The 21,658-nt window shown below is 40.2% G+C and overlaps 1 protein-coding gene across 1 annotated transcript in view; it reads right to left on the reverse strand.

The window, feature by feature from the left end:
• The window catches only part of TSSK3 (testis specific serine kinase 3), a 291,753-nt gene that overhangs the window by 4,340 nt on the left and 265,755 nt on the right, over positions 1-21,658 (reverse strand). The gene's annotated exons all lie outside the window — the stretch shown is intronic.

The raw sequence follows: 21,658 nt of genomic DNA on the forward strand, positions 1-21,658 counted from the left end.
GAAGGCTAGCCATGCCTACTGGGTGAGCAGCCTGGTCTGTACACTACAATTCGATTTCTGCTATCTTTAGGAGAGGCAGAATATAGGGATCTGGGTAGAAAAGCCGACCCACACCCCTGGATATGGTCACCTCAGGGACGAACTGGCTGCAGGGACTAGCATCCCATCGGCTCCCACACCCTTAACTCCTCTATATCTAAGATTTAAGGGACACCCCTGACACCAGAACCTCCGTTATGTACAACCTGCATCTAAGAGGACAGAAGAAGAGACCTGTGTCAGCGTCAGCAGGACTTGCACAAAGCAACAGAGGGATACCCTGCACCTGTGGCAACGCTCCTGGAGCTGCCTGATCGGGACCCGTCCTTGGCGATCTCTTGGTTCCCTTAAGCACCCTCAGACTCTCCTGAACTAGAAGACAATGCTCTGGATCTGAAAATCGCTGGACATCGGGCCCTCCGTGCAATAGGCCAAATCCAGATGGTCTAGTGCAGAGGTCTTCAAACTGGGGGCTGCGACCCCCCAAGTGCAAGCTCCACAGAAAGATTTCCCCTCTACATTATTCATTCGTACATCTGAAGTAGGTTTACTTCCGTTTCATCTACAGAAATGTGGTTGTCGCAAACAGGACTCTCTCTGATTGGAGGCAGCAGTCAGAGTAGCCAATCACTATATGGAAGCGTCAACTCAGAAGTTCCTCAAATCACGGGACACAGCAGCATAGAGGCAGAGCCACAGTTACAAGAAGGTACACTGCCTTTGCTCTATTTCTTAAAGACGAGATGTGTGTTAATTTACTGGGGATGGGATACCCCCAGATTTAAGGACTGGTTAAAATATATTCACATATTGCAATGAACAATTGGATGGCTGTTAGCCGATGAGGTTTGTTTTGTTCATGACTAAAGATATTTTAACCACCCCTTCTGCTGTGCTCGTAGCCTGCTCCGAAACTGAAGCTAATCCCGATGTGGCTACCAGGTCAGGGAGTGGCTTGAGTTGTACACCACGGATCACTGGAATTTTTATGTGAGGCTAACTGAGTATGAATGTGATTACAAGTGCAAGTAACATTACTTGAGTGGCCGTGTGGATGTACTCAGACATTTCACGATGATCTGAGACTGTCTTGTGTTCAGCTTACAATTGCCAATGATTTCATACCGAAGCGCTTTGATGGAGTGGGTATTCTCTTTTTGTTGAATCCACTGCTAATGCATGATTGCTGAGTGTGCTGACGTAAGTGCCAAAAAACTACAGCTACTGTCTTAAGATTGTGAGAAAGGGGTGTCTACTTTCCAGAGTCATTCAGGGGTACTTTTCTCAGTCCAGGCACTGAGTCTGGCTTAGTTACTGTACCTGCACACAACCTACATAAAACCAGGAAGAATGTGTTTCTGATCAACCCTCCCTCCCACTCTTTCTTTCTCTTTTGGTCTTATAATACTATTTCCAGTACTTAATTAAAAAAAGTAATTAAACAAGTGTAGGGACCCAATGCTTTTCTTAGAAGTGGCCAGCCGCACTGCTGAACACAAGGGTGGCCAATACCTCTTCTTTTCACCACCTTACACTTCTCTCTCTGAGTCTTGCACGTTCTTTTTCATCCCTGCTTCATGAACCCAGTTCATAAGTGTGGCCTCTTTTAGTTTGGTGTCCGGGCCTATCTTCTACTCCAGTCTGACACAGACTGAGTCTCCCCACACTTCTTCCCCTCCTCAGAATTCAGATAGGGATCTCCCCTCAACTCTGAAACCTCCAATAAGGGTTGGGTTTTGTCTCTTCCCTTGTCAGTTGAAAAATTTGATCTGTTGTCTACAAATGCTTTCAGCCTTGCAGTTAATGTAAGTTGACCCTCACTTGGGCCATGTGCCACAAAGTCCACCATAGAACTACAGGCTGGATGGCACCAGTCACACTAGTCGCAGAGGCAGTAGTACATGGACTTGCTATACAGATTTATGTAGCATCTGCCAATCATGTTTATTTCTTCTTGAGCAGCTTCCTGGATATCTGCACCCTGTATCTCAGCGTGATCTTCAGTGGTACGGTTACCCAGGTCCTTGAGCAGGAGGAGTGTGGTCAGATTGGGCTCCCACATATTTTTAGGGCACCATGCTTATGCTTTATTTAGGGTGAAACAGCAAAAATCAGGAATAATTGAGTACCTCTTAGGAAAATGCAAAAACAGTGGTAAAAACTTTTTTGGGGTATAAATCCACTTGTTTCTAGAAGTTGGGAAGATGGTGATCATAGCACAGCAAACCTTTTTTTGCTGTATTTATAGAGGTTAAATCACACAAACAACCACTATATGGTGGCATATACTGGAGGTGCCTGCATTCTTTTTCCTCAAGGACATTTTATTAACTTACAAACAGGTGCTTCTGAATCACCTCTGTAGCTCGAGGTGACGCTGTCTTTCTTGAGAATTTTTCGAAAAGATAGAGGACTAACTTGATAATAAAAAATAAAAAAAGGAACCATTAACTGAAAACAAGCTGTAAAACAATAGAGTGCAATGAGGTCTTACATAGGGCATAATTGCGCTGTGCAAATGTTGATGACCTAGTGTCCTTGCACTTTGCTATCAGGAGGCCCCAGTTGAGAGTCTTATCTCGGTGAGTCCTGGCTTTTTAGCTAACAGCAGTTTGAAAATGCTTGCATCACAGCAGATTTGCACAATCCAGAGTCTTAGGCAAAATTACATTTGACTGTTAGTTATAGTATTTCCCATAATAACATGGCGAATGTAAGCAATTTCTTGCAGTTTTGCACCCCCTGCTCATTTGTGATAGTGCTGTCAAGTAATTGCCTGCAACAGCCTTAATTTAGATCCGGCCTATTAAACCCTGATAGTTGCTGTGTATTCCAATCCCAGCTTTAGTCCAGGTTATTTTAATTGCTTGCACCAGGGCCCATGGCATCAATACTATTTTAATGGGATAATAAAAAATAAACCTATATGGCAGTAGGAATTTCCATAGATCAAGTTGTATCTTCAGATCAAAGACCTTGCCTAGAGAATGATGTGTTTGCAAAGTCTTTTCAACATTCCGATCAATTTCTGGATAAGGCTGCATAGGGGAGAGGGGGTGCATGCACTGACCTTGTGGCAGTTTTCACACAAAAGAAAGTTTCCCATCAAAGGGTGTTGCATAAGTTCTGTGGTTTGGACTCACAAATATAACATTTACAAAACTCTGATAATGTTGGTTCGCTATTGCAAAAATTAGTTGTCGGATATCCCCTCACGGTTAAAAAGGTTGTCAAAGATGCTAAATCCCAACTTTCAGAAATTTTAGTGATTGGGGCGTGGGACTTGGCCTTAACAAGTTTGAAGTCCTCTGGTCTAGTGCATTGTGGGAACTGTAGTCCTACCTTGCACGAAGTTACAGGCCGGTACCACGCTCTCCTGGACCACTAGATGTCGAAGTTACTTTCTGCTCTACTTATCTCTACCAAGGCTTGTTGGTCGCCAGTTCAGAAACCCAACCATTTACTCTACGCCGCATCAAGCGGGAACTCCATCCGGCCTTCAACCGACTTCAGTAACCACTCCATTGTTGTGTTTTTAAATCTTTTTCCCACGCAGGACCGTTTCAGCAGTAAAAGCAGTTCTCCCACTGCTCCCATTCAGCACCAGAGACAGCCAGGACAACTCTGCACCCAGGCTCCACGGACCAGGTAAAATTGAACTGAATTTGGTGGCTTGGTCCTGTGACCCACATCACCTTTGCCCTGCAAGGGTACCACTCAACTCGACCTGCAGGTGACTGATTGTCACTAGTGTTTTTTCCAGTTGACCGCTTTAATAAAGTTTCACTGTATTATTCTGCACTGATTTTATATTGCTTCAAAAGTCTATAACTCCGGTGATGTGTATACTATTCCATTTTTTGGGGGTCTAAGTTCAGATAAAAATACACTTTATTTTTATAAATTGGTGTCAGATGTCTCTCGAGTCGTGTTATTTACTTATCGTCCGTGCTGGTACTCTGAAATTCTTAACACATGTTCTTGTAGTAAAGCCTGACTGCTTTTGCCATGCTACCAGGACTGAAGTAAGGATTAACTAGTGTTAATCCAAAAACCAACTGTGGGGTATCATGATAGTGTTACATGGTGAGGTCTAACCCCTGCACCACATAATACTCCACTTTCCTATAGCAGTGACAAGTCATGAATGCTTTATGGTGGTGGTGTGAAGGTATGAGGACGGCTAAAAAAATCATATTTTGCTTATCCACACTATTCATATGATAAAATGTCACCCATAGAGGTGGGATGGAAGAAAAGAGAGCTCTTCAAAGAGCCCTAAAGAACACCTGACACAGTGCTACAGGCTGTGAAAGCGAGGGGCATTTGAGGAGATTCATTTCAGCTCTGAATGAATAATGCCAAGAGAGATAAAGGTATTATCCTCTTGACTGCTAGCGCTTCCCCCTGGTGCTAAGCCATTTTTTTGCATGTATGTGTAGCTCATGTTTAAACCTTCTGATGTTTTTTTCCACAAAAGCTATCCACGCCAAATGAGCTTCCCTTTTCCCCCAGTATGCTGGGGATTCTAAAGGTACCCATGGTTTGTAGTTTCCTGCGGATGAAACCAAGTAAATCCAACAAAATATTGCTAAATTTTGGGGGGTTTTGTGGGAAAATGTGTAAAAAAGTGATTATTTTCCCTAAAAATGACATCAACAAAAGGTTTGCTGTGCTATGATCACCATCTTCCCAACTCCTAGAAACAAGTGGATTTATACCCCAAAAAAGTTTTTACCACTGTTTTTGCATTTTCCTAAGAGGTACTCAATTATTCCTGATTTTTGCTGTTTCACCCTAAATAAAGTTTGTGGTGGAAACAGGATATATACAGTTACGTCAGACAGACCCTTCTGGTTGCAGTGATGTATAGGGTTTATAGGTTCTCCAAAAACAAGCAATACCATAGAAAGAGTTTTTTGACTTGCCTATACCTTATGAGGATACCATGTTTAAGAACATTTTTTTTTTACTAGTGATATTTATGAATTTGCACCAACAGTCAGCGCGGCCCCCGTCTCACTTAGACACTCACACACCCACTTACAGGCCCACTCTGAGGCTGATGCTCCCATTCACAGACCCACTCAGACACTCACAGATCCATTTAATCACACACCCACTCACACATCCACTCAGACACTCACTGACCGACCAATGACAGTGACGCACCCACGCACTGACCCACTGAGACACTCATGCACTGACTCACAGATCCACATATGTTCACATGCAATCACAGACCCAAAAACACTCATGCACTTACTTACAGACCTATTAATATTCTGACACATTCACACTGACGCTTACACACCCACTCACACACTCATGCATCCACTTAGACACACTGATACTAGCACTCACTCATATTCTCATGCACTAGCTCACAGCCCCATACAGACACGCTTGTACTAGCTTACAGACCCATTGATATTCAGATTCACTCACAGACCCACTCAGTCACACATGCACTCACACACTCAATCACAGACACACACACACCCACTGAGAGACTTATGCACCCACTCCTGGACCCGCTCACACTAACTCACACTTAGGCCCACTCAAACATGTATGCACCCACTCACAGACCTACAGAGACAAACATGTACCCAGTCAGAGACCCACTCAGACACTTATGCACCCACACCTCCAGAAGGTAATATATTCACTGGAAAAAAACTAAAGGTTACAGGGAAGCTGTAGTTAGGAAAGTAGGATTTTTCAACGGTTTAACACACAGATGGAACGTTTGCACTATGTCCAGTCATCTCGAATGGACCAACCTCCTCAGCAGGGCTGCTGACGTGGATCATGCCGTGATGCTTCGCAGCAGCCTACGACTGCATTCCTGACGTGAGGCCAGCCACGTGCACGCTAACCTCACTGAAAGTGTATTTTAGACTTCAGTATTGGAACGCTAGTGTAGATGCAAGACGTTCCCCGGATACGATGTATCCAAAGGAAATGGACCAGACCAGGCTGCCATGCTGTTTTTCATCTTGTAACAGAATAGCTTTTAGCTGGTTTTAACGTGTGATCATATCTCTTTTCTTTTAGAGTCTGTAACCTGATTAATTACACCAATGGTGAGCATACGTACCAGTATGCAGTCAGTGCCACTGTTTGTTACATTGTAGTAACTAGATTTTGGTGCTATTCATTTCAGCACATTCCCATATTGGATCTAACTAGACCAATAAGAAGGGGCAATTGCGTTTGTCCATAGATAAGCGCTGGTTGGGCCTCATTGGTGATATCAAGTCTTCGTGACTGGAATACGGTGGAATTCAGGGGAGCTTGACCACATTTTATGAGTATACCTATATCACAAACACCTTTATTAGTTTTCTGATTGGTGTTTTCATCCCTATCTTTTAGGTTCTTCCGGACTGTCCTGATGAAGACCCTACAATAAGGTTTAATTGGTCTTAAATCCTTTTGGGGTCGAAACGTCGACAATCCTTCTCTATGTGGCATGTACTGATATTGCTCTCCATAGAAGGACATCACTGAATTGTACATTGTACCTATGCATTATGGATATGAAAGTATAACTGTACCCAGGTCCTACGGTATACTAAGGAACCCCGTTATTATGTAATGGTTTACAAAAGTTAAAGGCAACCATGTTATTTTCAGTTCAAGTTTCCCTGTGTTCTGCATTGCACATTCATTTTAGGTAAGTATCAGGTTTGGTATTTTTCCCATACCTATTACCACTTTAGTAAAGTGGGTAATAGGTATAGGTATAGAAAATATGTGTAAGTTTATATATATTGAAAAAAGAATCTGGGGTACAGCGGTACTGAAAGAATATTTTTGCAAAAATACTATGACACTTTATTTTATAAATACAGTGTGCTAAAGTGTACTTTCAATTTTTAACATATTTAAATATGTACAGAAAAGTGTACAGAGTAGCATACCAATTTCTAAAAAATACTGCATAACTTAAAAAAAAAACATTCAGAGTACACTGCCATAAAAATTTACAGAAATTAAAAAAGACAAATGTTTACATTACAAAAAGATTTGGGGGTACCACTGCACTATTTTGCTCGCCGTATTTAAAGCTATATATATATATATATATATATAAATAAATATTTTCAGCTACCTAGTAACGCTTTACTAAAGTGGTAATAGTCAGGTAAAAAAAAACACAACTAATACTTACCTACATCGAAAGGCTTAAAGTAACGCAGAACACGGGCAAAGTGTAGCTAACAACAACATAGCTGCTTTGACATTGCTCTGTTGCAATTGTTCTTTTTGCAATCAACTTTTCTAAAGCCAATCATTAGATAATCCGCTGATGCCTTGTAATCAGTATGTACTGTGGTACTATAACAAAATTCCCCAATATTTTGCTACAATAATGCAACAACAGATATTACTAAATTTAAATAACTTAAAAATTATAAATTAATTAAACTACTTACCTAAACTACTCAAAATAATCATGTGGGCACTGTAATCCTGCCACACTGTAACAAAATACGACTGACGGTTTTCATGGAACGGAAAATACATAAGTGTATGTGAAATACATTGCAATTAAGCACATTTTAAGATCCCACTCTTTTTTCCTCTGGACCCCCTAGACTAAACCCAGCAAAGCTTTTACTCCTTTCACATTAGAACGGGTATTACAAGTATGCAAAATTTTGCAGAGATCTGGCAAACGGGTCCAAAATTATTATGGGAGAAAAAATAAATAAATAAATAGGTCGATAATATATACACATTTATAATCAAAAATAGTAACCTATTGCCTCTGAAATAAAGTGGTAATAGGTTGCTAATAATAATAAAATTTAATACTAAACTATATGTAACACACCAAGTTATAAATCAGTAAATGCTGACTACACAATAATGGAAATTCATATTTAAAAACCATATGGCTGATTTTTGGTATATATAGCTATGTTTCATGTAACTTATCAGTTTAACATTACTTACACTATTTACATATACAATCAGAAAATGTACATTTACATACTATAATATATATTTTGAAGACCTAAAATTGACATCTTTTCAAATACTTTAAGCCTAAGTTTCCTTTAATTTACATACTCCACTTTATGCCACTATACTGTATAACAACTCACTTTCCGGCACTCCACTCTACGCTATTTAAAGTATGCTACTCCACTTTACGACATTCCAGTATATGTAACTATATTGTACACTAATTTACTGTACGTTAGTCCACTCTACTCCACTGTATGTCACTCCAGTCCACAATACTAAATTCTACGCTATTATATTGTTCACTACTATTTTCTGTTACACTTTTGTGTATGACAGTTTCTGGACACCCTTACACTGTACTGCTTGCAACTGTAGGTTATTCACTGTACGCTACTCTAATTTACGCTATTCCACTACATCCCACTTCATATTACAGTACTGGAGTGTACTCTGAGTGTACGCTATTCCACTCTACAGCACTCCCTTGTACTGAAGTGCCATGTACACCTCTGTACTGTACTACAATCCACTGTATGCTATTACCCTTTACTCCCCCACCCCCCGGCCCATCAGCCCCCCTCCCCCCCGCGAACCGCGACTGCGTGACAGTGCTCTGTGAAAGGAAAGTTAAGGCCTGCAAGCATGGTGACCTACAGCAACTCTAGTTACAGAAGGCTTTAAATATGTAATAGGGCCACCTGTTGATAACAAAAATGTAATTGTCATATGGGCTCGAGTCGGAGACATTTATGTTTATATAAGCAATACGAATAGCCTACAGTAAAATATAAAGAAAAAAATACATGTAATGCAAACGGAATGTTTATTTTTTCTGCATCTATTTTAAAAAAGGTCTGTAGTGGAAACGATTCTTTATGGCTGGCTTAAATTGATAGCCCTGGCTGTGTGGCTTTGATTACGTTATACATTCTTTGAAAATGCACATTTCGCAGCCTCACAGAACAATGCAAATTTGCATTGCTAACGAAAAAATGCTGCGTCACAATTCAGTGGGAGTGCGGTGTGATAGACTTAAGTCATTTCAGTACGGATGTGATGCTGTAAAACACGCGATGTGAACAATGCTATGGGGAGCGAAAGCACACAGGGAGTGCGCGGGCTGAATGGCTCAGGTTGTAAGTATTCTTCGAACAATTCATAAAATTGAAAAACGTAATTTCTCCACAGTGTAGGACGTTTCACCCTATTGTGCAAATGGCTGCTAATGGGAACATTTCACTATGTCCTTTTTTTAAGACTATTTTCTAAGCGAAATATATAAGCAAATATCCAGCATCCCTCTAGAGCCTCTCTTGTTCATGTACTGATCTTGGTACTGAAGGTTGACTCCTGTTGGGCTATGCCAACTGTCCAGCTCTGTGTGGAGGTCTTGTGGGAATTTGTCGGTACAGCCTTTAGCCAACCCGCCAAGTTTCTCAGATCTATGCCTGACAGCTGGTACAGTCCAGTTTGTTTTCTTTGCATCTTCGGGCCTGTTTATCCAATTTAACCCCAGTCAAGCATAGACCTTGGAATCTTGGCATCTATGCCTTGTTTAATACCACTGAATGCTCTGCACTGGCACTTGTAGTGCATTCTTCCGAGCATGATTTCTGGTGTCTAGTTTCTTCAAGGAGCACTGATATGCAACTCCCATGCCCAGTAGCAGAAAACTAATGTCTGAGGTGGAGTTAACAGCTGTCGTAACACAAGAAGGAGTGGGATTACTGGACAGTACTTGAGGGTAGGAAGGAGCAGGGCAGACAGGGAGATGTTGTTGCAGTTTTATATAGCGCTAAATCGACCCGAAGGTATCCGAGCGCTTTACTTGAGCACCAGTCACATGACGGAGGAACATATTCACTATTAAGGCACGGGGAGATTTGCCCAAAATCACAGGAAGTTTGAACCTCCTGCCAGACTGAAACCTTGTCCCGAGCTTCAAGGTCGGCCGCTCTAGCCGTTAAACCACATCCTCTCCCCTCTTGGAGACGGTGATGTGTCCCAGTAAAAATCATTTAATTGGTACAATGACAGAGCGCTGTTTGAGCAAGTGATAAGAATGTGGCCTGTGATAAAAAATGTCATTTGTTTTAAATGAAGACTTAGAAAAACCTGCATTTTATATTGACTTGAAAGGTGCGTGTCTTCCCAGCGGCACCAGAAGCAGAATCCTGTGAATGGAACACTTATGATGTAACATCACTGTGATGTCACGAGGTGCAGGGGAAATGCAGGGGGGAGGCATTGTGTGGACTTGGTGCGTGGTTGAAAGGGTTGGCAGTGCACGCACCCGCCCTTTTTGTGCCGTAAATCACTGGGGCATGTGTCAATGCGTGCATGATTATATTCTTGTTTTAGGCACAAACCTAACCTTACACCCAACAATAGTACATTGGTTTCTTTTTGCGCGCCTAGGATGTCAGCAGAACAAGCGATAGACAGTTTTGCCAGTCACTGTCTTTGTTAAAACAGATTCACAATTGCTTTATTATCCTTCTTGCTTTCTCAAATTGCTAGAAAATGCACCATTTGTCCACTCTTTTTTTCAAAATTTTCTCAGGGGGGAACCCCCCAAACCCCCGTTGGTGGTTCAGGCACGCTTGCTGCGCTCGCTCGCTACAGTGCTGTACGAAAATTGTTTTACGCCTCACCACTTTCAAATGTCACCAGCTGCCACTGATCTACAATATTTACAAAACGTAACTCCACTTTACGACACTTCACTATATGCTATCCCACTCTATACCACTGGAGTGTACTCAACTACGCTCTATACCACTCCAATATTTCCCACTGCACTTTATCCTAATTTTCTCTACGCCACTCCACTGTAAGCCACTCTAGTATACCTGATTCCATTTTACTTTACTCCACCATACAATATACTGTACCATAGTAGACCTTACAACACTACCTGGTAGAATATTGTACCACATTCCACTTAACACTCCACAAAACTAAACTGAAAAAATATTCCAAATTTGTTACTGATATTAGAATAACCATTGGAATTCACACAAAAAGGTTAAAGATAAGTTAGATATATTTTTAATCTATCATTTATGCACCACTTTAAAATTTATGTAATTCATATAACTCGCGCACCTCCATACACTTCTTACCTCACACTACATTAACCCATTAACCATAACTCGCCTCTGTACCATGCACTATGTTCTGCCACATTATATAATTTCAGATGTCATAAGTGTTGTTATTAATCCAATCATTTCACATGCTCTACCTTCTGTAATATTCAAGTGTATAGGTAGTGCATGGAGAAGGACAAGTTATAATTAATGTAGTATGGCGAGTGAGGTGAGAAGATGTGTACGGAGATGTGCGAGTTATATGAATTTTAAGGTGATGCATAAGTATAAATGTGAGTTATAACTATGACATACATTTTTTAAGTGATCCATCAATAAATTAAAACTATAACTATCACTTTAGAATTTCTGTTTGTGTAGTTTCAGTTGGGTTTGTATAGCAACTACCTTATAACTTATAACTTATCTTTAACCTATATTTCTTAGTATGAAACAAATATATATATATATACGTGTGTGTGTATATATATATATTCACTGAAAAAACCATAGGTTTCAGGGGTGTTATAGTTAGCTGGACATTTCCCTCGTACAATACCCTAGAAATTCCCCTGTTATAGTTAGTTCAGCTAACTATAACTTGCGCCCCCGCAATGCACTGCTGATGACGTCACATATTACATCACTCATGACATGGTCAGTGACATCACTGATGACATCTCAAATGACATCACTGATGACATCATCCATGTGATAAATTACTGCATCTTCTCACACCCTAATTTGACCGTTGATACAGCAACTCGAAATTTCAGACGTCCATTCTCAAAACCATAGATACTCCAATACCAATAAGTACATACCCACTCATTAACTCTTAGGTCTACATACACCTGCACACACTCACCTGTACAGTCACTCATACTTACAGTCACTGCGTACAAGACTATCATATGCATTTATACACCTACATAGACACTCACACACCACCAATCATCCATAGAGGTACTCTCACACCTAGTCAGTCATGCAAATAATAAATCACACTCCCATTTACTCACCTATGCAGTTATACACACTCAAGTTCACTTATTCATAAAAATAGTACCACATTCTTACGCTCTTATACAAGCATTGATACAAGCACACACTCATCCATACAGCCACTCTCACAATCACACACTCTCACAATCACACACTCTCACATATACCCACTTATATACTCTTAGACGCATATATACTGCCTTTCACATATGTAGTTAGTCACACATGTACCACTGAGATATACATTCAATCCCTAACAAACCCATACATACACTCACTCAACCATACAATTCATCACAGAAGCACTCTTAAAACCATGCACCCATAGAATCACCCACTCACACATCTATGCACAGAGTCACACACACCCTACCCACACAAACACTCAGGCACCCATACAGATACTCAGACAACCAATCAATAACCCATATAGACACTCGTATAGCTATTCACAAAACCATGCAGCCACTTATACACCAACAGACACACACATACATACATTCACACAGTTTAGTCACTAGTCTGCAGTAAGATACATTTAATGACTCACTTATAGAGTCAGTTACGCACCTAGAAAATCATCCATTCACACACTTGTACACCCACTCATTCTTCCACAGGTTCTTTCACTATAAATATATAAAACATATTTAAACTTTACAGAAACACACAGTCACTGGATGACGTCATCGGTGATGTCATTTGAGATGTCATCAGTGATGTCATCAGTGATGTCACTGACCATGTCATGAGTGATGTAATATGTGACGTCATCAGCAGTGCATTGCGGGGGCGCAAGTTATAGTTAGCTGAACTAACTATAACAGGGGAATTTCTAGGGTTTTGTACGAGGGAAATGTCCAGCTAACTATAACACCCCTGAAAGCTATGGTTTTTTCAGTGAATGTCTAAGGTTTTTTAAATGCCAATTCCTAACTATAACGCCCCTGAAACCTTTGGTTTTTTCAGTGAATTTCAAAGGTTTTTTAAATGCCAATTCCTAACTATAACGTGCATGAAACCTATGGTTTTTTCAGTGAATTTCAAAGGTTTTTTAAATGCTAATTCCGATCTTTAACTTACCTCTGAAGATATCATGTTTAATGATTTTGATTGGATTTGTATATTTTTCAAATTCAGTGTCAATTTCATTAATTATATTTTTTTAAATACTTTTTTATCACCATTTTTTAAACTTATTTTTTCAATTAATTCTTTTAAAAATTAAAAAATATTATTTGAATTTAATGGGTTTTTCAAACATATTTTTTTATATTTCTCAAAATATTTTTTAACTATATGTTCAAAACTTTATTTTATATATTTTTTTCCATGTTTTTGGATCCGCGCACCATTCCCGATCCCTACGCGATAGCATCCACGCATGGTATGCGTCGGCTACGTGGTTAGTACGCGATTCCATTGTGACCGGTACGCGACTCCCAGCCTATACGCGACACGTTCGATGTACGTAACGCGACGTTTACGCACTTCCGCGATGCGTCATCTGCGTCTATGACGCGGTAGGTGCGCGGATCCCGCGAAGTATTTAACATTTAAAAAAACATATTTATGTATTTCATGTGAATATTAATTGAAGACAAACTCTAAGCTAGTCTTAAAAGTAATATATTTTTACATCTAATCCTATATTTTTTTTTTAATTCAATTTCACGGATGCGCGCTGGGTGCGTGCTGCGTAAGCGCAGGGTGCGCGGATCCCATGTGACCTGCAAAAAAGAGATGATTGGTTCATTACACTTCCTCTTCTAACTATTGAAAGACCCCACCCATTTCAATCAATCTTCTTTGACCTTTAGAGGACCAGCTCTTTGGAGAGAAGATTTTTTAGACTAAGTTTACACTTAGCTCTAACTTGTTTCAACCAAAAATGGATTCAGGGCAGCAGGCATCACCTGCATCTCCTCATATTTCTGAGGATGAATTTTTGGAGGAGGCACCACCCAAAGAACGTTTTTCTTCAGTGGTGTGGAAATTTTTTACTTTTCCCGAGGGGCAGAATAAGACCAATGCCACCTTGGTCACGTGCAAGATTTGCAAAAGAGTCCTGTCGCGAGGGGATCCAAACAAGAAATACTCGTGCGGCACGGCAAGTATGATGAAGCACATGAGGACCCTCCATCCAAACAATCTTGCATGAGAAGAGTGCTGACGGATGTGAAACACTCCTGCTCCTTCCACCTCATCGCAGCCGAGCACATCAAGAGTGCATCCATCAGCCCAAACCTTGGACATCCGTCCTCAATTTCAATTGTTAAAAGTGCTCTGCACTAAGTGCAATGCGACTTTGTGCTATGGTGAGCAGTCGATCGATCTGATCTGCCGCCGGCAAGAAAGTCACATTTGCTAGTTTTTTTTTATTTTATTTTTTTATTGTTCCCTGAAGTTTGTTTGGTTTCTCCTGGTTTTTTGGGGTTTTTTTTTCTCAGAAAAACCAAAAAAATCACAAAATTGTTAGAAAAACCAAAAAAAAAATATGAAAGAAGAAAAGAAAAAGTTCTTGTAAGAACTAACTTTCCTGGTTTAAAAAAAAGAGCTAAATTTCTTTGTTAGTGTGTGAAAGTTTAGATGAATGAATGTGTAGTACATAATTGACTGAATGAATGCATTAGTAGCGTATGGTGAATGTATAAGTGCAGAACTATGAGGAAGTGCTGCAGCATCACACAGTAACCTCTTTAACTACAGTGTGCTGTAGTACTTCCGAAGCACGGGGATGCAACATATGTACATAAATATGTTGCAAATCTATGCTTCTCTCTGCACGGCTGCTTAAACTGCAGCCATGTGGTGACACAGGCACCCTTACACCATAGTGCAAGGATATCTGTGTCATGTGCTGTTTGTTTTTCTGCAGGAAGACACACCTTCCTGCACAAAAACAATGAGAAAATGCATTTTTCTCCTTCAATGTATGCTGAACATTTCAGCATGCATTGAAGATATAAAAATTTCTCCTTGTTGTGCTTTCCTACACCAATTTTAGAATAGTGCAGCATTCACACACATATCGAGATTCATGATTTCTAATAAATCTAGACATGTGTCTTGTTCTAGGAGTATTCACTGCAATCATGCACAACAACACTTATAGAACACCCTTTCAACGCAAAGTGGTGTGCATAATGAGGTTGTATTTACATGGAGTATAAAAAGTGCCCAGAGTGCCTTTTCCTCTCTTTGTAAATATGAAAGTGTCTTGCGCAATAACTATGTTACAAAAACTGACATATTTCCGTTTTTAAAATTCCTTGCGAATGATACAAGGTAAGCACAGAGTTTTGTCTGCAAAGATGTTCAAAGAAGAATGATTGAACTAATCGCGGTCCTTCAATAGCTAAAATAGGAAATATTATGAACCCCTCAAATCTCTTTTTTTGCAGGTCACATGATATCTGATTATGGTCAGATTTCAAAACTACATAGGTATAAACAGAGTGTTTTTAGAAACATGTTTCAACTTTGTAGCTTCTTGCAGACCTCCTCATTCTGCATATTGAGACTTACTTAAACTTATCTTCACAGTAATAGGAATAAAAAATGGTACACATTTTTTTTTACATTTTCATTCCAATCTAAATTCATAAAATATTGCTTATTTTAAAACTTGGATCTGTGAAAGAAAAGGGAAAACAAATATAACATGTAATAATACATTTTTTACAACACAGCATAATTTCCACAAAGTAATTTTTTTGCCTTTTTTGCTGTTCTCAGAATATATTAAATTTCACTAAAAATAGTGATTTCAATAGTACTCATCACTTAACAGCGGGCAAAAAAAAAAAAATCTCAAAGATTGTTAAAAAAACCCAGCATGCTATTCTCCAAAAAAAAAACAAGATACAAATCAAAGATATATAAAATGCATACAGCTAACAAAATGTTATAACTTTAACTTACAAAAACTGTAAATGTTGTTGCTTTAAAATATTCACCGAATCGAAGGATGAATTTTTGGAGGATGCACCACGCCCACAACGTTTTCCATCAGTGGTGTGGAAATGTTCTACTTTTCTCGAGGGGCAAACAAAGGCCAATGCCACCTTCGTCACGCGCAAGATTTGCAAAAGAGTTCTGTTACGAGGGGATCCTAACAAAAAATACTTGTGCGGCACGGCAAGTATGATGAAACACCTAACGTCCCTTCATCCAAACAATCTTGCACGAGAAGAGTGCAAACAGATGAGAAACACTCCTGTTCTGTATCTGTAAAAAAGAATCACAAATAAATGTATATTTACTGTACAAACACATTTTATATAAAAACTGACTAAGAAACTATAGCCCTGAACCACAAGTGTGACGATGGTTAAAACACTACATGCATAGTGCATACTACTTTGAAGCAGTTCATCCCCTAAAGGCTACCTCACTAAAAGACTACATGCTAACTGACTAAATGATTACAGTACTATAAGGAGACACACTGGGTGAGTGACAGGGTGTTTGCTAGAAGTGTATGAATACTAACTAGGGAATTGAAGGTGTGAAAGACAACTGTGTAGGTGATTAGAGGACTGCATCCATACTGGATAGGCATTTAAAGCAGTCCATGTGCTAAGGCCTGGCTCATTGCATGAGTACTTGGGTACTGACTGAATGATTAGAGTACAGCAAGGAGAGTGCCTAGGTGAATTTATAAGTGGTATGCTTTTGGCGCAGGGAATGGATTAGTACTTGGTACTGATTGGGTCACTAGAGGAGTGCAAAGGGAGTGACAGGATGTTTGCTGGACTGTATGGATACTGACTAGGAAATTGAAAGTGTGAAAGACAAGTGTCTAGGTGGTTAGAAGACTGCATACATAGTGGATAGGGGTTTGAAGCAGTCCATGTGCTAAGGTCTGGCTTGAAGTACCGGGGATTTTAGGACCCCAGCGGTGCCAGGGATAGCACCCTATGACTTCGGGTTATCCCTGTCTTGGACCACAGTGCGGTACTTGAAATTTTCATTCTCACGGTAATGTAACAAAGAACTTGGCAAAGAAGCTGAAATATGAAAAGACATCTTTATTAAACTCAAATGAGTGAGACTACGTCGCACAGAAGCCTTAGCAACTGAATGAGGCAGTCTCCAGAACAAAAACCAGTCTTCTCTTTTATACAGAATATTCCGCTTTGGGCAACACCGCCCCTGTTTTACAAGTGGTTATTCACATATTTTGGCTTCAAAGAAAAGGCAGAGTCATGATGACAATCCCACATTTCAGTTCGTTCAGCCCTCAATCATTTAACCCAGCAAGGCTCAGAACCCTCATCAGATATCAGCAGACCCCAATAAAACGGGCACCTCCTGCTCGTAAAACAAGCCATAAAGTAGGAAACAGAGTCAGATGTGAAAGAGATTAGTCAGGGTTCGTGTGGGAAGAAGGAATTTATGATGCCTCGGGCCCTGATGCTTATCCCAGTTGGCCGCAGTAAAAGGAACCGGCCGGACAGGGCTGACCTCGGGCAGTGGAGTCAGTTTGCACAGGTCACAGAGAAGTCACAGAAGGTGTACGTGTCCTTTAGGCCTAGGCATGGCCTTAGCACACAGCCTATGTGAGGGCAATCACAAAAATGGCTACTGTTCTAATATGGAACCCGAGGGTTCAATATGTAGTATTATATATATATATGCGGTGAATTCATTGGTTAAACATGACGAAAACACTTGTACATACCGCATTTGTCATTTGCGGTTTGTTGATACCAAAGTCGGCAGGGTAGGGGCCTGCCTCCAATGTGGTTCCAAATTTTACAGTACCACAGACCCTCCTTTTACCCTTACGTAGGCAATAACTATACACATACTAATCTCAGTCCAGGTCTATATTCATAAAGTCATGAAGATGTTGCTGTAGCATCATCCTATTACTTAGCAACTCTCTCTCGGGACACGTCTCCTTACACATGTAGTAGCACATAGGCCACATATGGCAGGACAAAATAAGGAATACCTCTATCTGTAGTAGGTGGCATAAGCACACACCCAACAATTAGTGATGTTCACTACTAACTAGTGTTGATGCAGAAGCTGTACAAAAGAATTTCTTATGAATTCTGATCTTTTAACCTGCTCATGTTCAGCTAAAAGGTGAAAAGAGTGCAAAGAAACAGTAGTAGGAAAAGACATATGTAAGCGGGTGCAGAAGTCAATTGAGTAGAGAAAAACAATCCCACCCATAAATGACAACGTCATGTTTAAAAAGACACTAGAAAACACGTTATTAAGAACATATAGACAACGGGAGAAAGTAGTGACCACTATTACAAATGAAATAATTATTTTTTACAACCCTAAGCAAAAAGCAAATCCTAAAATTATCTAGTAACATCTTTAGGGCTCCTATGCATTTTATATGTTCAGGTGAAACAGTGGTGACCCTCATCAATGCTCTGGGGTGAAAATACTCTTTCCACAGAAAATTGACTTTATTCTGCTTTTACTAAACAGAATAGTACTTTAAAACAATGCCAGCAAAACAATCAGTCTCCTAACACCTAGTCTATACAATCACACGGAAACCTCTTGTGAAACCAACTATGCCCAGAGTCCGTTCAAAAAGCCTCTCTGGCAGGCTTCTATTGTCCATCAAATCTTCTTCTGTTGTTTTCTTTCGCATGGGCCTCTCTATTCAAGCCTTTCATGAGAAAAGTACTGCTTAGTTGGAGTGCCCTCCTGGCAAACACCCACAGCTCACTCGAAAGTCTCAATGTCTCAAGGCAGTGCACCGGTGTCTTTCCTCTGCGGCAGACACTACAAATAATATGCTCTTCATTGGTCATGGGCACAGATCATCTTGTGCAGACCCGGGACCATTCTCAGGATCCAACACTCATCGTTCGGTGTCAGAGGACGCTCAGGCTGCCCTTTCATGGGCACCAGAATTAGTGCCTTTTGTCAATCTTGGATCCGCCGGTGCACTGCACTTCCATTGGAGCAAAGGAAAAGAGGGGGGTGTGTGGCCAAAAACTCAGGCCAAGGGGCTCAAGGGACTGCACACTGTCAGAGGTTACCAGCACATGACAGGCGCTCTTTTGCACTGAAATTCTGGTTCTGTGGCAAAACCAGCTCCTCCTTCTTTTCTGATGTTGAACGCCTTCTGATGAAGCAAGTGCGATGCTTTAAACAGTTCGTTGTATAACAAGGGGACTGTAAACAGGCGGCCTGTGATCTTCAAAGGAGTGGCCACACGCCATGGGACAATTTTGGTCTAGAATACACTGTCATTCTCAAAAAGCAATACAAATATAAAGGCAGTAGGCAAAACAGTGCCTCTAAGCTTTTCAATTGGGTTTCCGTGTGAGAGCCTCCATCATCTAAGGGCAGATAACTACACGAGAATTCTATCTAAATGGATGTCTTCACATATGGTGGCATTGTCTAATGGGGCAAACACATTTTTTTCTCTCAATGATTTCATCTAGGTGTTCCTAAATTCCTTATCTAGAACATCTCAATAGAGAAATCACATGGTACAAATTATCATAGGCATGTAGAAAACTTTCACATCAGGCGCAATATGCAATACACAGGCTAATAGTCAAATATGCAAACAAAAGACCAGAACTAGAGGGTCCTGATATTTGCATGATTAGAACACATCTGATCCCACCAAAAATTAAAGCAGCAGGAACAAAAGGGTAAAAACCACATTAAAAAATAGACATTGAAAATTCGTCATGTTCAAAAGGGTAAACGTAAGGTATCTCCTATTGGTATGGAAAACTTGTCTTACTATAATATTGAGTCAGTTAACCAGTCTATCGCTACCCTGACAGTCAGGCTGGAAAACATTGAAGCAGGCCTAAGGAAAATTCTTGGAAACCAGTCTGGCCATACAAAAGGGAATTATACATAAACATGCAGTCTGGAAGTGTGTACCTGAACAATACACCTACAATAATAAATGGGCTGACTGGTGAAAGGAATACGGAAAAGGGAATTGGAACTAGGACACAACTAAAATCCCCAAGCATGATGCGACATCAGTCAGGGGAGAAGCAACAAAAGGAAAAAAATCTATAGGAAGAACAAGAAGTTACTTGGGTGATAGTCAGGCATGTGACACAACACCAAGAGTACGGGTGATACACAAAAGGCCAAAGTTACACAAATTTTAACTCTACCGCTGGTGACTACACCATATACGATACTCCTAGGTAATATTCCAGTTCTTTCTTCAGGAAAAAACCTGGTTTTTCTTTTAAGGAACAAGAGCCAAATGCTACTTAGGAAACAGAACATCATAAACTAATGTAATATAGAAATTAGGCCACCTTGAGTCACAGATCTATAATTTCATCCTTAGGTCCAATCAAGGATACATAAATATAAGGCTGCCTGTTCCTTTAAGGGAAGGGGCAGTAACGTGACTAACTACAGGTGACACACTTTGATCCTGTATATCTCTTTTATTTTCCTTCAATACTATTATAGCCAAATAGACATGCACTGGTGAAGTGTTGTCTCTCATGTTCACAGCATGAAATATCATTAGCTGTGGAATTTAGTAACCAGAACAAGTTCAACCAACTGTTGCGTAGCGATGGGCATCGTCATGACCATCCCCTCACAACACAGGTAAACTTGTAATAGTATCAAAAGCAGCAACAAAGAGAACAAAAACATGCATAATAATAAAAAAAAATAATAAAAACGCACAAAACGTCAAGCCATCAGATATACTTGCTGTATATCAAGCACAAAAAGCATAGACAAAACAATAGCATATGTAAATAAGCGGTGACACACAACACCATGTCATGTACCTTTATGCACTGTAAACCTGCAGCCCAAAACCCAATATACGGGCCTGTTTAATTTGTCAGGTTTAAAATCTTTACCCTCCTTTTGACAGCAGATCACCAGGCAATGGAAATCTGCTGTCAAATATAACTTTACTGTTTCTCTTCTAACGTACAGGACCAGCAAGAACAATTCATGATAGGACCAAATACACAAAAATAAATTTACGGTGAATTCATTGGTTAAACATGACGAAAACACTTGTACATACCGCATTTGTCATTTGCGGTTTGTTGATACCAAAGTCGGCAGGGTAGGGGCCTGCCTCCAATGTGGTTCCAAATTTTACAGTACCACAGGCTCAGTGCATGAATACTTAGGCACTGACTGAATGATTAGACTACTGCAAAGATAGTATCTTGGTGAATTTATAAGTGTTTGGGTTTTGGCACAGTGAATGGATTAGTACATGGTGCTGAATGGGTCACTAGAGGACTACAAAGGGCGTTACAGGGTGTTTCCTGGAAGTGTATGGATACTGACTAGCGAATTGAAAATGTGAAAGACAAGTGTATAGTATGTTAGAAGATTGCATGCATACTGCATAGACATTTGAAGCAATCTATGTGGTAATGTATGGTTCACAACATGAGTACTTGGAAACTGACTAAATCATCAGACTGCTGCCAGGTTAGTGCCTGGGTAAAACTTTTAAATTTTCAGTTCTGGCACAGTGAAGAGAATTGTACATGGTACTGCACTTTAGTGTCAAACCCTGACTCATT

This window comes from Triturus cristatus, chromosome 3_2 (assembly GCF_964204655.1).
Source record: "Triturus cristatus chromosome 3_2, aTriCri1.1, whole genome shotgun sequence".
Taxonomy (NCBI): Eukaryota; Metazoa; Chordata; class Amphibia; order Caudata; family Salamandridae; genus Triturus; species Triturus cristatus.